Source organism: Synchiropus splendidus, chromosome 13 (assembly GCF_027744825.2).
Source record: "Synchiropus splendidus isolate RoL2022-P1 chromosome 13, RoL_Sspl_1.0, whole genome shotgun sequence".
NCBI lineage: Eukaryota > Metazoa > Chordata > Actinopteri > Syngnathiformes > Callionymidae > Synchiropus > Synchiropus splendidus.
In genome coordinates this window covers 4,232,148-4,244,311 of record NC_071346.1, presented here as the reverse complement: position 1 = coordinate 4,244,311, position 12,164 = coordinate 4,232,148, and the positions used below count along the sequence as shown (strand labels likewise).

Below are 12,164 nucleotides of genomic sequence, written 5' to 3'. Positions count from 1 at the left end.
TCTGTCATCCATCACAATTTTCTCCAGCGTCACGTCGCGCCTCGCTCAATACCTGCCTGCCATTACTAATAACAGCTTGGGCGTCAAGTGAAATCCAGGTCTGCGTTCACGCTCTCTAATTGAGAAGCCGGCGGGACCCGCAGCCAGGTGAACTCTGACGTCACCGCTGGGGGGAGGGGGGATCGACTCTTTACCAGGCAGCACCGAACGATCAATGTGAGAAGTGGAGAGGGAGTGAAGCGCCACTAATCACGGTGTAAAGATTTTCTTAGGGACAGGCGACGCTCTGCGTCTGCACTTTGGTTGATGGGCTGTTTGTGTAGTGATCCGCACCGCTGACCCGGATGATGGATGGAACGGTTCTCCGATCACTGGCGGTGACATGTTTGAGACGGATTCCAGGAGGAGCCAGAGAGAAAGTGGCAGCCGAGATTTAAATCTCTCAGCCGGAGACTTTTAAAAGCATTTATTACCTGCTGCGCTGATTTTTGTAATGTCCGCTGTCGGATTCGCTCCTAAAAGGCTTCCATCAAAGTGGAGCTGCACGTGTGTTGACAGAGAGCGGAGGAGAGACCACATGTCGTGGAGTCATTAGGAGCCAAAACCAAACCGGATTATGACTCAAAATTAGGTTTTCCTTTTGTGTAGACCAGAACAAACCGTGACAGCTCAGTCAAACTGGGCCTTAACTGGGAAAGTTAACCCACCTCTGCGGTGCGTGGCGGTCTCCATGACGCTGAGCGATGTAGGGGCCCCTACGCTGAGATTTTCCTTGGGGAAACAGACCCCCTACACTGACAAAAAAAAAATCCTGGTGAGAACACGGATCGTGCTAGTCTCTTCCTGGACTAGGAGCCAGAGGGATCTGGAGGTCCCTATGGCCTCCTAATTTGGAGGTTTGCCGCATAATAAGGTGGGTCCAGTGGCCCTGTGAACCTGTGGGATCCTGATCTGGTTTCAGAATTGAAGGGACCTTTTTTAAGAGGGTGGATTACCCTCGCAGGAAGTGCGAGAATCAGGATTCACCCAGGTGAAAGGACGGCATCTCCCAGGGTTTTAGGGCCTCCCGGATTCTAAGGGTCCGGTCTGTGACTAGATAAAGCACAAGCCCATGAAATTAACATGTCAGTTGAGCGTTTGGGGCTGTTGCGTAGCTCTCACAGATGGTGGGGTCATAGTCCGCCTCTCCTCCCCAGCTTTCCTCCCCACCGCCCGCAGTTGAACCCTCCGATGGTCCCAAGACTTTGCCGGTAATTCAAAGCTCAAATTAGCATCCGGGTAATTTGAAAGCTGCTTTTTGGAGGAGAAAGAGGTCGTCCGGCTGCCGACACAAATCTGTAAGATTTGCGAGCGGACATATTGTCCCAGAGAGTGCGGGAAACTACGCTGCTTGTAAATTAACTTTTGCTAAATGAATCACCAGCGGCGCTGAAGAGTCACTTCATCTTGTGAGAAAGTAACGTGGGCTGGCATCGGAAGGTGCAGCCATTATTCATTCAAATAAATCGGGTTCAATGTGGAACCGTAAATATTGTTTTCACCCCTCTTTGGTAAGTTGGTCTTGTCGGGGTTTATTAGGTTTGTGACGAATATTCAAGCTAGAACTAGCAACAATGTTAATTAGTGACATCAAGTATGAATAACCATGTTGTCAAGCAAGATATTAAACAGTCATCTTCACGCTCTTATTCACTGGGTCATTTTTACTGAAGAACTAAAACAGAGTGCCCTCCAGTGGAGTGTGAGGACGTTTATGTCTCAAATGTTCTCAGACCTGCGTCGGAGGAAAGTGGTATGAGTTCTCAGCCAACACTTGTGCTGCGCATTAACCAGCTGTACTTCACTTTATGGACACTAGATGGCGACAAATGGCAGGCGCTACCCGGAATGTGTTTTGGCAAACATCGGTGGAACACATGCTGCTTCAGACAGATATAGTCAACTTCAAACCAGTCTTCTGTGGAAGATAAGATAAAGCTGAAATTGAGTCTAAACTCCATGACTCTCTCGCTCAGTCGATCTGCTCTCAATATCAGAGCTGCCACCGCTTCATTTAAAATTCTGCTGCCAACAACTTTTGCTACCTCACACGACCCCGGCACAAGACTGGCAGGAGGAGATCGGAGCGGCTGACAAGCACAAACAATAAATGAAAGCCAAACCGTCGTTCCTCCTCCCAGTCGACACGAAGCGTCTCGGCATGTGGGCGGGCAGGAGTCATGCGCGGCCTCGCCGTCACACCCACCGCTGTGATGAATCTGCTTCAGCGCGCCTGACAGGATGACACTTCCACCTGCAGTGACGGGAAGCCGCTTTTGATTGTGAGCACTGCTGCAGAGGGAGGCCTTTTGTTGGTCAGAATCGCGGCGAAGGTGGCAAAAGTTCACTTTTTGATTCAGTCCACTCCGCCTGTCAGTGAAGGCTGGAGAAGCCTTTCCACTGCAGCATGACAAGTTCAGCGCACTAAAGCTATTTGGACGTCTGTGAAGGCGTTTTGTCTCTGAATAGATTGAGGTCATCGGTTTGAAAGGAACTGCGGGTCGTCACAGACAACACAATCAAAACAAGTAGCTGGAGACTGATGCTAATTTGCCTCCAGTGGATCAGCTTCCACACACGCCGGGATCCTCAAACATCCCAAGGTCACACAGGAACTAGGTTGATGGCAGTAGTCTTGGCACAGGTCGGATGCCTGGATGGAAAAATTCTGAGTTCTGCTTTAATGGAATCCAAAAATATTTGGTCCAATTCCAGTCGATCTTAAAAGTCTCTTTATCCGAACCAGAGAAAACCGTCGAGGCTTGTTGGAGAACTGGTGTTTGGAGCACTCGGAGGAGGAACCCAGAGCAGACCTGGAACACCAGAAGGCATCCTGACAAGTAACCCAAGCCACCTCAACTAGCTTATCTTGTCATGGTCCTAGGACAGGAAATTCACAATTGGCTGTCAAAGATCGTCGCTAGAAATGATGCCACGGAGATGCGGTGATGCTGAAGACACCAGCAATACAGGCTTCTTGCAGACTGACAAATTGTTGCTAGATTTGTCGCTAGTCATTTTTCACATGGAAAGTCACCAGATTTAGCAACAAAGTTTCCAAGTTGGTGACATGGACTGTAGTTGAGCAGGTTCTCAACTGAGCGGACACCTTTCATTAGACACCAGTCGAAACAGTCCCCCGGTTTCTCGGGGAATCAGAACACACATATCAAGTCTGCCGTCCTCAAACACGAAACATTTTGCAAACCAGTAAATGTGTCAACTGTTAGTTAATAATTCAACTTCAGCAGCTGTAATCAAGAACCTGGAGACAGTGTTTCTCCTTCGGCATCACAAGACTCAGCCATTATTGCTGACAAAGTTCCGTTTCAAGTTGAGCCTTCTGTAGAATCTCAACGTTTTCATTCCTTTCACAAATCAACCTACAGCGCCGGTATAATAAATATTGCTGATTCATGTGGATATAAATAGATCCGGCGACATGTCACAGCCATTTCTTATTTATCCCTGTGCTACTTCGCTTCCGGCAGATTTCTGTTCAGCTCCCGAGAACAAAAACTGATTCTGAAACCAGATAAATATAGAGTTGAAGGTGCTGCAGAAACAGAGAGCAACTTTTCTTCAGAGTGTTTTTAAGAACCCAAGGTTCGCCTCATACCCCGAGCGCAATTAATGGAGTCCATTAATGATGGCGATCCGTGAGAGAATTCCAGATTCACCGGGGTTACCGTCGGCACATGACCTGGAGGCAGTGGCGCCACGGAGAAGGCAACTGTGTTTCTCTTGGGACGAGAGATCGTCGCAGGAAACCTATAGCTTCTGGGTTGTTGCGCCACAAAGTAGTCTCAATGACACTCGTCCACAGTTGCATCATGGGGGCAGTAGATCAAGAGAGACGTCCACTTTCATCCATCAGAAACTGTCACTTTTAGATTTAAAGAACCTACCTTACTGTAGTCGCAGTCTTAGTCATGGTTAGCTCAAAAAATCTGAGATTTTTGACCAAAACTGAAACAGAGTGTCAGGCCCCCACAGGAAGAATGCTAGCAAGAACCCTGCCAACAAACCAAACTATGAGCCCAGACTTTAGTCCACGTGTTTGTGTTGCAGCAGTTGGCCGTGTGCTGATACACAAAAACAACTCACCAAAACACACTTCAGTGCTGAGGGTTTTTGGCTGCATCAGCGAGCTTTTGGCGAAAGGGTCGCATCAAATGGCGGAGCATTCTGAGAGTTGTTCACGGACTTGATGTTTCACGCCTCCTGGCTTTTATTCGACTGATAAACATCTGCTTTACTTTTAGCTTCAAAGGCCTGGAACAAGGCCGGCACTCTCTGCTGGCAGGGGTTGTCTTGTCAAGGTTGCAGGCTTCGCCTCTGAATGTGTTCCTGAGTATTAAACGTCTAGCTCGACTGGCGAACTCCTCCAGAGGAGCTGGATGACTGCAGTTTTCAGGGTGCGACATGAATGAATCCACAGACGTGCCGCAGCAAATCGTCTCATTGTTTTTCATTTCCCACTCCAGGCAAAACATTTATTGACGCTTTGGCGGCGAGACGCGTGCGCTTCTCCAAGTCCGCCCTCACGAAAGCCTTCACGCGCTTCGCCACCGCAGACTTCAATCAATACTTTATGGTTGATGCTCCGGCGGAGGCGTGCGGTCGTAAATAATGAAGAGGGAGTGTCGAGCCGGTCGTCTGCCAGACGAGCCAGTTCCGGACAAAGTTTGACAACAGGAGCGAAACTGTGGGTGTGATTGATGTTTGGGAAAATACTCGCACTACCGTCTTCACAGGCCGACCCCGTATTGATCGGAGGGAGGGCAGACTTTGATCGGAATACTAAAAGATTTGCAGGCAAAAAAAGTTGAAAAAGTTTGTAGACGCATGTCGAGGTGAAGCAGAACTCCTCAGATCGACTGGGAAAGATGGACAGGAAGCGAGCGCTCGCGTCTATCAGATCCAAAAGGAGACTCTTTGTGTTGTGATCACGAAGCGAAGCAGCCGTTGTCACTCCAGGTTGACTGCTGTAGGAAGGTTTGAAAGAAAGCGAAGCCATGAAAGATGTATCTGCGCAGCGTGTCGGGTTCACGACTGAAGGGGGAATATTTGCCGCTGTGCAGCAGAGCATTGATCTGCTGCTGGTAGAGGTCGAGATAAGGAGGCAGAGAAAGAAAGTTCTGCAGGAGTGCTGAAGAAAGGGCAAAGAGAATGAGAGACGAAAGAGCAGCCAGGAACGTGAAATCCAGGAGGAGAAACGGGTTCTTGAAACAGGTTTCTAGAAAGCTCTGATTGCCTCCCCGACACAAAGCTGGTGTGGAGCCCAGACAAGAGTTCTCTCTGACATGACGGGCAGTTGAAGTCTGCAGCAGGAGGATAAATCACGTCGACCTTCTGTCTAACAAGACGCCAGATGGGTTTCCTGTCATTAACATTCATCCCTCGGCTTCCCGACAAACGCCGGCTTCTCGGCTGCGCGGTGGATTTCGCTGATAGATGTGAACATTACCATGCTCATAATAATAACAACACCTATCTGCAGTTACTAATGCCGCCGCCGCTGGCCAAGTTCGCGTGATCCTCAACAGGAAGAGGTGTCAAGGCGGAGGGTTTTCAGCTTCACGGTCATCTTGAAGCTCTGAGGAGGTTTTGTCATTCGTGTTGTTCGTGACGTGACGGTCATCAACATTCAGGTTTATTCATCCAACAATAACTTTTAAATGATCATATTGAGACAATAGTTAGTGGTCGCGATCCAGACATAAATGATTCAGAATCGATTCACAACTGTCAAAATGTAAACATATATAACAGACAGAACAAAAAAATTCAACTCTGTACCGGTGTAAACACATAAACAAACATGGCTGACCGCCAAGGCACTTTCTTGACACTATTTATGCTTTTTTTTAAGACTAAAATCTGACGCTTGTTTTTCACAAGCTCATTTGCACAGGCCCGTATGTGCCGCCACGTTGTTTCAGAGTCATAAATGATTGCAAAATTCACCACAAAAAAAGGCTCAAAATCAGGCATTTTTGGCCGCAGCTATCAATAAAAATAATATTGAGCTCATATCACTGCCACTCTACACACTGGCAGGAGAGTAAGAGGGAGAGGTACGAGGGAAAAAGGTGCGTCCACGTGTGATCGGTTGGAGCTGACGGAACAGCAGATTATCGTCGTACCTCATTGTTGCTCTCGCGTTTTGATGCACCAGATCACTCTGGACTGAAACCTTCGACGGCTTCATCGCGATCTGTCAAGTGGCTACGACTTCTGGGCTGCGAGCCGACGACCCCGCGAGGGAATCTGATCAATGTGGAGAGCAGATTCATCAGCTCCAACTCTGGACGAGCTCGGCGTTGAGACTCGCCGCCGCCAGAGACTCCGACGAGCTCCATTGCTCAAGGGCCGGTCGGCGGGAACACGGCCATCTGTGCCCCCCGAAAAAAGACACAGGCAGGATTCAGTGTGCGACAGCTGCAGATGGGAAATGTTTAATATTTCATCGCAGTCGCCGCCTCTTCCCCGAGTAGCTGAGCCGCTGCTCACCAGGGTTTCGCTGTGTAATCAGCCGAGACCTGAAACTCTCCAATTAGCTGCGATGGCCGAGCGGCGCCATTCTTCTCATGCAGAGTAGCTAATTGAAGAAGGAGAGAAATGTTCTTTTTTTTTTTTAACACGGACGCAGTGAGCTGCTTGAACTCTGAAATATATAGACGTCAGTGTGACTGTCAACTAGGACGTCTACGGGAGAGAATCCTGGTTCTCACTCCGGAGTACAGCACTCAACAGAGACCTGTCACAGTTGGAAGACTTGGGAGAGCAAGTCAGTCCCAATCCAACAGTCCCTCCTGGTCATATTTGACTATTCAGGGAGGCAATCGGAGCTTTCTAGAAACGTACCACCCTGGAAGCTGCTCCAACTCTGTCTAGCACAGTTCAGCAATTTGTCCAGATGAGTTAGACTAGTCTCCCCATGTGTTCAACTACTCCGCCCCATTACTTTCCCCATGACTGTTTGTCTCCATTAGTTCCACCATTCCTGTACCATTCATGTATTTTGCCCCATTAGTAGACAATTTAACCTCATTTGTCTTGACTATTTGCTGCCATTGTTTATCTCCATTAGCACAACCACTCTGCCCATAGCTGGATTTACTCTTCCCCATTATTCCTCCACATCAGTCTGACTGTTCCTCCCTCATAATTCGACGAGTTGACTCAACTTCTCCAATTACTTTGGCTGTGTCCCATTTCTCACCCTCACACTCGCACTTGGTTTCAAGTGCCCTCCACTATGAAGCGCCCTCAGACGACCAAGTGAAGTGATTGACGTCCCTCAGAATTGGGACAACACGTCACGGGTAGTGACAGCGTGTCATTGGCTGCCATGCTGAGTTTCGTTTCCTGCATATCCAGTGTTGGTGAAGTATTGGAAATGCCAGCTCCAACGTTTTTGAAACCTCTTGCATCAGGCGCTGATCATCTCACTTGGTTTGGTGAACCAACGGAGGAGAAATGGGCGGAGCCGAAGCCGGCTTCACCGCTATGTTACGGTGATAGATCTGTTAGAGGCATGAGGATGCTAACGTTAGCCTGGATGCTAGCTGACTGTTGTTTGTTAAGAAGAAATAGGAACATACTGTTGTACATGTTGTCGGACACAGTAAACCATTTTGGGTCGCCAACGTGTGATACGAGAGAAAGTCAATAAACGGAAGAATAGTCCTCGCTCCTAAAACGTCCCTGTTGTACTATCTAACGTTGTTAAATAAAGTACTTTGGTATCCCGGAAATCTATCCACACGTCATATTCCCACTTGGTTTCAAGTCAGCTCCGGAGCTCCCTCGGTCTTAGGAGTGTTGGGTAAAACTACACTTAGACGTGAACACGCAAAACCCAGTGTTAGGGTGAGAAATGGGACACATCCTTTGTCAACCACTGTCTCAGTGAGTTGGTGGACTATTTCTCCTTCCTAGCGCCACAGTAAGACAAAGAAGAGAACAAGGAATGCAGACACAATAGCAACCTCATAAGTGATGTCGTGAATTTAGGCCGCTATTAACTGCAACTCTGGCACCAACACGAGAGCCCAGTTCTCCACAGCAGGCCTTCGAAAGCGGATAAAAGCCTGATAAACGCCGCCCTGTCCGCCTCTTGTCAGCCATCTGCAGGTCCTCGCCGGCCAAAAGCCCGTCGTTTGATGCTCCAGCTCCGCGTGTCGCAGCATCCAAGCAGCAGTATGTCAGAGTTGTTGTTGGCTGGCAGCACTGAAGCTTTTATTGACTATTGTCCGTCGACCAGGGCAGTTAGCCGACAGATGCCACGGTTTTAAACAAACTGTGTGGAACATATATTTGTTCTTTGGAGGGAGCTGGTTCGCGCGGGAATGTCAGACTTGTTTCAACTCATATTAGACATTAAAGACATACTGGAGGGATGATATATCTCAGATGACAAGATAAAAGCCTGATAAATGGTCCCCTAGTTCTTCCCCCAGAACTGCATTGGGAGACAGAGTGGTCTGGGCCTATTTACAGTGGCAGCTGCCCCTGCAACGCAGCCTCAAATAAGGGGAGGAGAATGGACAGACCTCAGTCTGTCTCTCACAAGTTGAATGACACTGCCTCCATCCGACAAATGAGCATAAATATGATCAAAACAATGGATTAACAGTGTTGAAATATTATATTTTTTATCAATTTATTGTATAAGTCACCAAAATATAATAAAATGAATAACTAAAATGCATTGTTGATGAAGCAATGGGCAACAATATGCTAATAAAAAAGGAAATATTCAATTCAACAATGCGAATCTGAGATAAATTAAATGTAATTAAATAAATAACTTAGCGTGTACAAACAATTAAAATGCATATTAACAAAAAGTAATATTTACACAATCATATACTTAATTTAGTATCAGTCTAAACCAATAAATATGTAGGTAAATTAATATCTAAAAATAACTTTATATATAATATAATTTTTAGAATATGAAAATTTGAAGTATGACAAGGAAAAAGATAAATAGCAAAAAAAAAAAAATAGAAATGTATTGTAATAAATATTCGATGAACATCCTGACAATTCGCCGTATAATAAATATTCAAATTTCATTGTGGTCTAAGAAAATCTCACCTGAACCCATTGTGAAGCCTCACTGCGAGCTCGACAATCTTCCACCAAACACGACAGCTTCAGGCATTTCTACTGAAGAAAAAAAAGCAATTATAGGTGGCGTCAGAGGTTAAGGGGGGTGGAGGGGTCTGGATAAGATCCCCTGGATGGAATCATCTCACCCGCCCAGTGGAGGAATCATTCCTGTCCTGGCAGAGAAGTGGCGGGGCGCCGGGCTCGCGTCACCTGATGAATGGTAATTCCTTTGTTGCTGGTAACGCCGTGGCCCTCAGAGACCCGCGCTGGCTCTGAAAAGGTTGAAGGATGATAAACGAACGACACCTTCCGGCACAACACCAGCAGATGGATGATAAGCGGCTGACGGCTGTTGGAAAGCTTCGCAGCAGAAACATATTTGTTCGCCGGCCGGCTACATTACTCAGCTCTTTAGCGAGATTAATGAGGGCGTCCGCGCGCTGCGAGAAGAATGATCAAGCCGCCGATTTGTGTTTTGGCGTAATCTCTTTCGGAGCGCGTTAACCCCCCCGAGATTTGAGACGAATTGAATGTCCCTGTTATTAATTATGGGGAGCCGGGCACAGGCCTCCAGGGGGCAGGACGGGTCGTGTGGAAGCTGGGCAGAACAAAGGAAAGTTTGAGAGTTCACCATCCGGAGGGGACGGGGACCTTCTTAGGTCTGCAGAGGTAGACAAGGCACCCACAAGGTAGCGTCACATGCTGGGATTTGGCTAGGAACCAAGGCGTCCACACATCAATACCAAGGCTTTCCACCTGCTGCCTTGTCTCATTCAAAAGGTTTCAGAGCTGAGAGTCCCTACCACGGCTGGATCGTCCAGTTCCCTCAATCTAGACCGGCTCATGCTGTCCAGGGTATCAAGTCAGATGCCATGTCACCAGCATCAACGTAATGTTGTTTCAGAGAAAATCTGATGCAAAATTTGCACACTTTTGATGTAGATCATCGACTGACTTCGAGGAGTCAGTCACAGAGAGTCAGTCACAGAGGCAAAGCTGAGGCAACAAGGGGCTTTCAGTGGAAGCCAAGGCTAAGGGGTTGAGCACCTGCATCACACTGGAGTGTGGCCTCCAGGTCCAAGTCACAAAATCGAGATTCCTTTCAAAGTTAGCGTTCACTCTTTGCAGTTGTAGTTGAAGATACCCCACCAGTAGAGTAAAAGACCAAACACCAGAACTTTAAGGGCCCAAGACCAAGGATGAGGGCAAGAGCAAAGAGCAAAGTGAAATGTTTCGTCATTGTTCTTGACTCCTTCTCGACTTGGTTCCTGTATGTGCTGGTCTCAGTCATGACTTGACTCAACAGCAACACTACTATTTAGAAGCGGTTCCAGAAGTGTGAATGTGTTTGGTCCACGACTCGGTTGTGAAATTTTGCTTTAGCTTGTTCAAATCCAACCTGAATAAAAAGAATTGTAAGGAGATAAACAAAAACGAGCGGTGGAAATCGATGAAATATGACAGAAAATAACTGTTGGCAAGAAGCTTAGAAGTGGGCGTGGAAGAATAATATGAAAACAGCTGTCAGCACCGTGGGAAAAAAAATCAACTGCCTGTCCAAAAAAACTCGTCCAATTAGGGAGCAAAGTGTCGACATCTGTCTGTAACTTTAAAGAAAGTTTCTTCAGTAGGAAAACAAAAGCAGTGCCAGAGTGAAGCCTCCCGCTGCGCCCTTCGCACTTCCTCATATCTTGAGTGATGTAACATCACAATGCCGCTCAGCCTCCGAGTCTGTCTGCAGGCAAAACTCCCCAATTAGGGAGCGACTTTGATGTGCATCCCATCATGAACACGTCACTGCCGTGGCGACGGGAGTCTTGTGGACTCGGCTCTCTTGTGAAATCACTCTCTGTGGGAACAAAGGTTTCTGTCCTGACCTCCTGTCGACTCGCCGCCGCCGGGACGCCACGGTAATTTCGGCCACATCAACATGTGGGCTGATGCGAGGCCTGGAATCCCAGCGCAGCTGAGCGTCCTGTCACTGGGCCAGTCACTGTTCAGGACAAGGGTGGAGACTTGTGTGTTGTCCGCAAGTCAGCTGCTGGTTTTTGGACTTTTCCCGCTTGGTCCGTCGGTACTGACGTCCAGGAAAACACTGCAAGGAGGCTGGAAAATAGGTTACGGACCAGATCATAGGAGAGCAAAGTCAATGTGTGGCAGGAGTGGAGCTTTGACGGTGAGAGTCAGAAAGGACTGTTGGAGGAGCTCGAGTCGAAAGTACAAAGTTTCAATCCTAAATATTTTTCATTTTCTTGTTTCCGCGCTGGTTGTAGAGGGTTGAAGTCTATCCTGGCTACTCAGGGTGAGAGACAGGGGTCACAGCCCACTAGTACATATCTTCTATGTTTTAGGCTGTGGGAGGAAACCAGAGAGCCAAGAGAAGGACAAACAAAAGGCACATCACCTTCTCAAGTCTAACTGTCGGTACTGGGGGTTGTTAAATGCCACAGAAGTTTCTTGAGAATCAGTATTTTCCAGTCATTTTTCTTCAAGGGTGACGCGGAGGCAGGACGCAGGAAAATCATCTGTGCGTGTCCGAGCACGGTCACAATCTAAGGAATTGATTTCAGCAGCTAGATGCAGTTCCAGATGTGCCACTCTGCCGCGGTGTGTGGAGCCCGGACAGATAGGATCGGTCAGCTTCACTCATCCTTATCATCGCCGCCGCAGTCGCAACAAGAAGCCAAATCAGGCTTCGCATGAATCTCCTGTGTACGTGCCGACCGACCCTGCAGCTCTCGCTGTCATATTTCGCCTTTAAATCACCCCGAATGGCCGGCAACATCTGGCTGCAGACGGGCGTCACCACTTGTCTCAGTGGCGATAACTGGCCAGTATTTATGAGGTCAATGTTTTCTCCGCTCACGCCGTTGATTCGCTGACTCGGTAATAATAGAACAAAAATCCTGGTGACGTTGAACCAGACGACAAACTTGAGAGTGACTCAGCTCTTTTAAGGATTACTCTTCAAAGTTTCTTTTGTCAGTTCCAGGTTGGTC

General features: G+C 47.7%; 2 protein-coding genes across 4 annotated transcripts in view; one reads left to right on the top strand and one right to left on the bottom strand.

Moving 5' to 3' along the window:
* The window catches only part of pigk (phosphatidylinositol glycan anchor biosynthesis, class K), an 82,696-nt gene that overhangs the window by 31,493 nt on the left and 39,039 nt on the right, over positions 1–12,164 (bottom strand). For 2 of the 3 annotated variants that reach the window (XR_008416338.1, XR_008416337.1), the window contains exons 11-12: positions 9,312–9,437; positions 9,151–9,222 (exon numbers count right to left, since the gene is read on the bottom strand). The gene's annotated coding sequence lies outside the window, so the exon portion shown is untranslated. The remainder of the gene's footprint in view (positions 1–9,150; positions 9,223–9,311; positions 9,438–12,164) is intronic. The other variant, XR_008416339.1, reaches the window with a different exon arrangement.
* st6galnac5a (ST6 (alpha-N-acetyl-neuraminyl-2,3-beta-galactosyl-1,3)-N-acetylgalactosaminide alpha-2,6-sialyltransferase 5a) overlaps positions 1–12,164 on the top strand; it is a 30,639-nt gene that overhangs the window by 2,085 nt on the left and 16,390 nt on the right. The gene's annotated exons all lie outside the window — the stretch shown is intronic.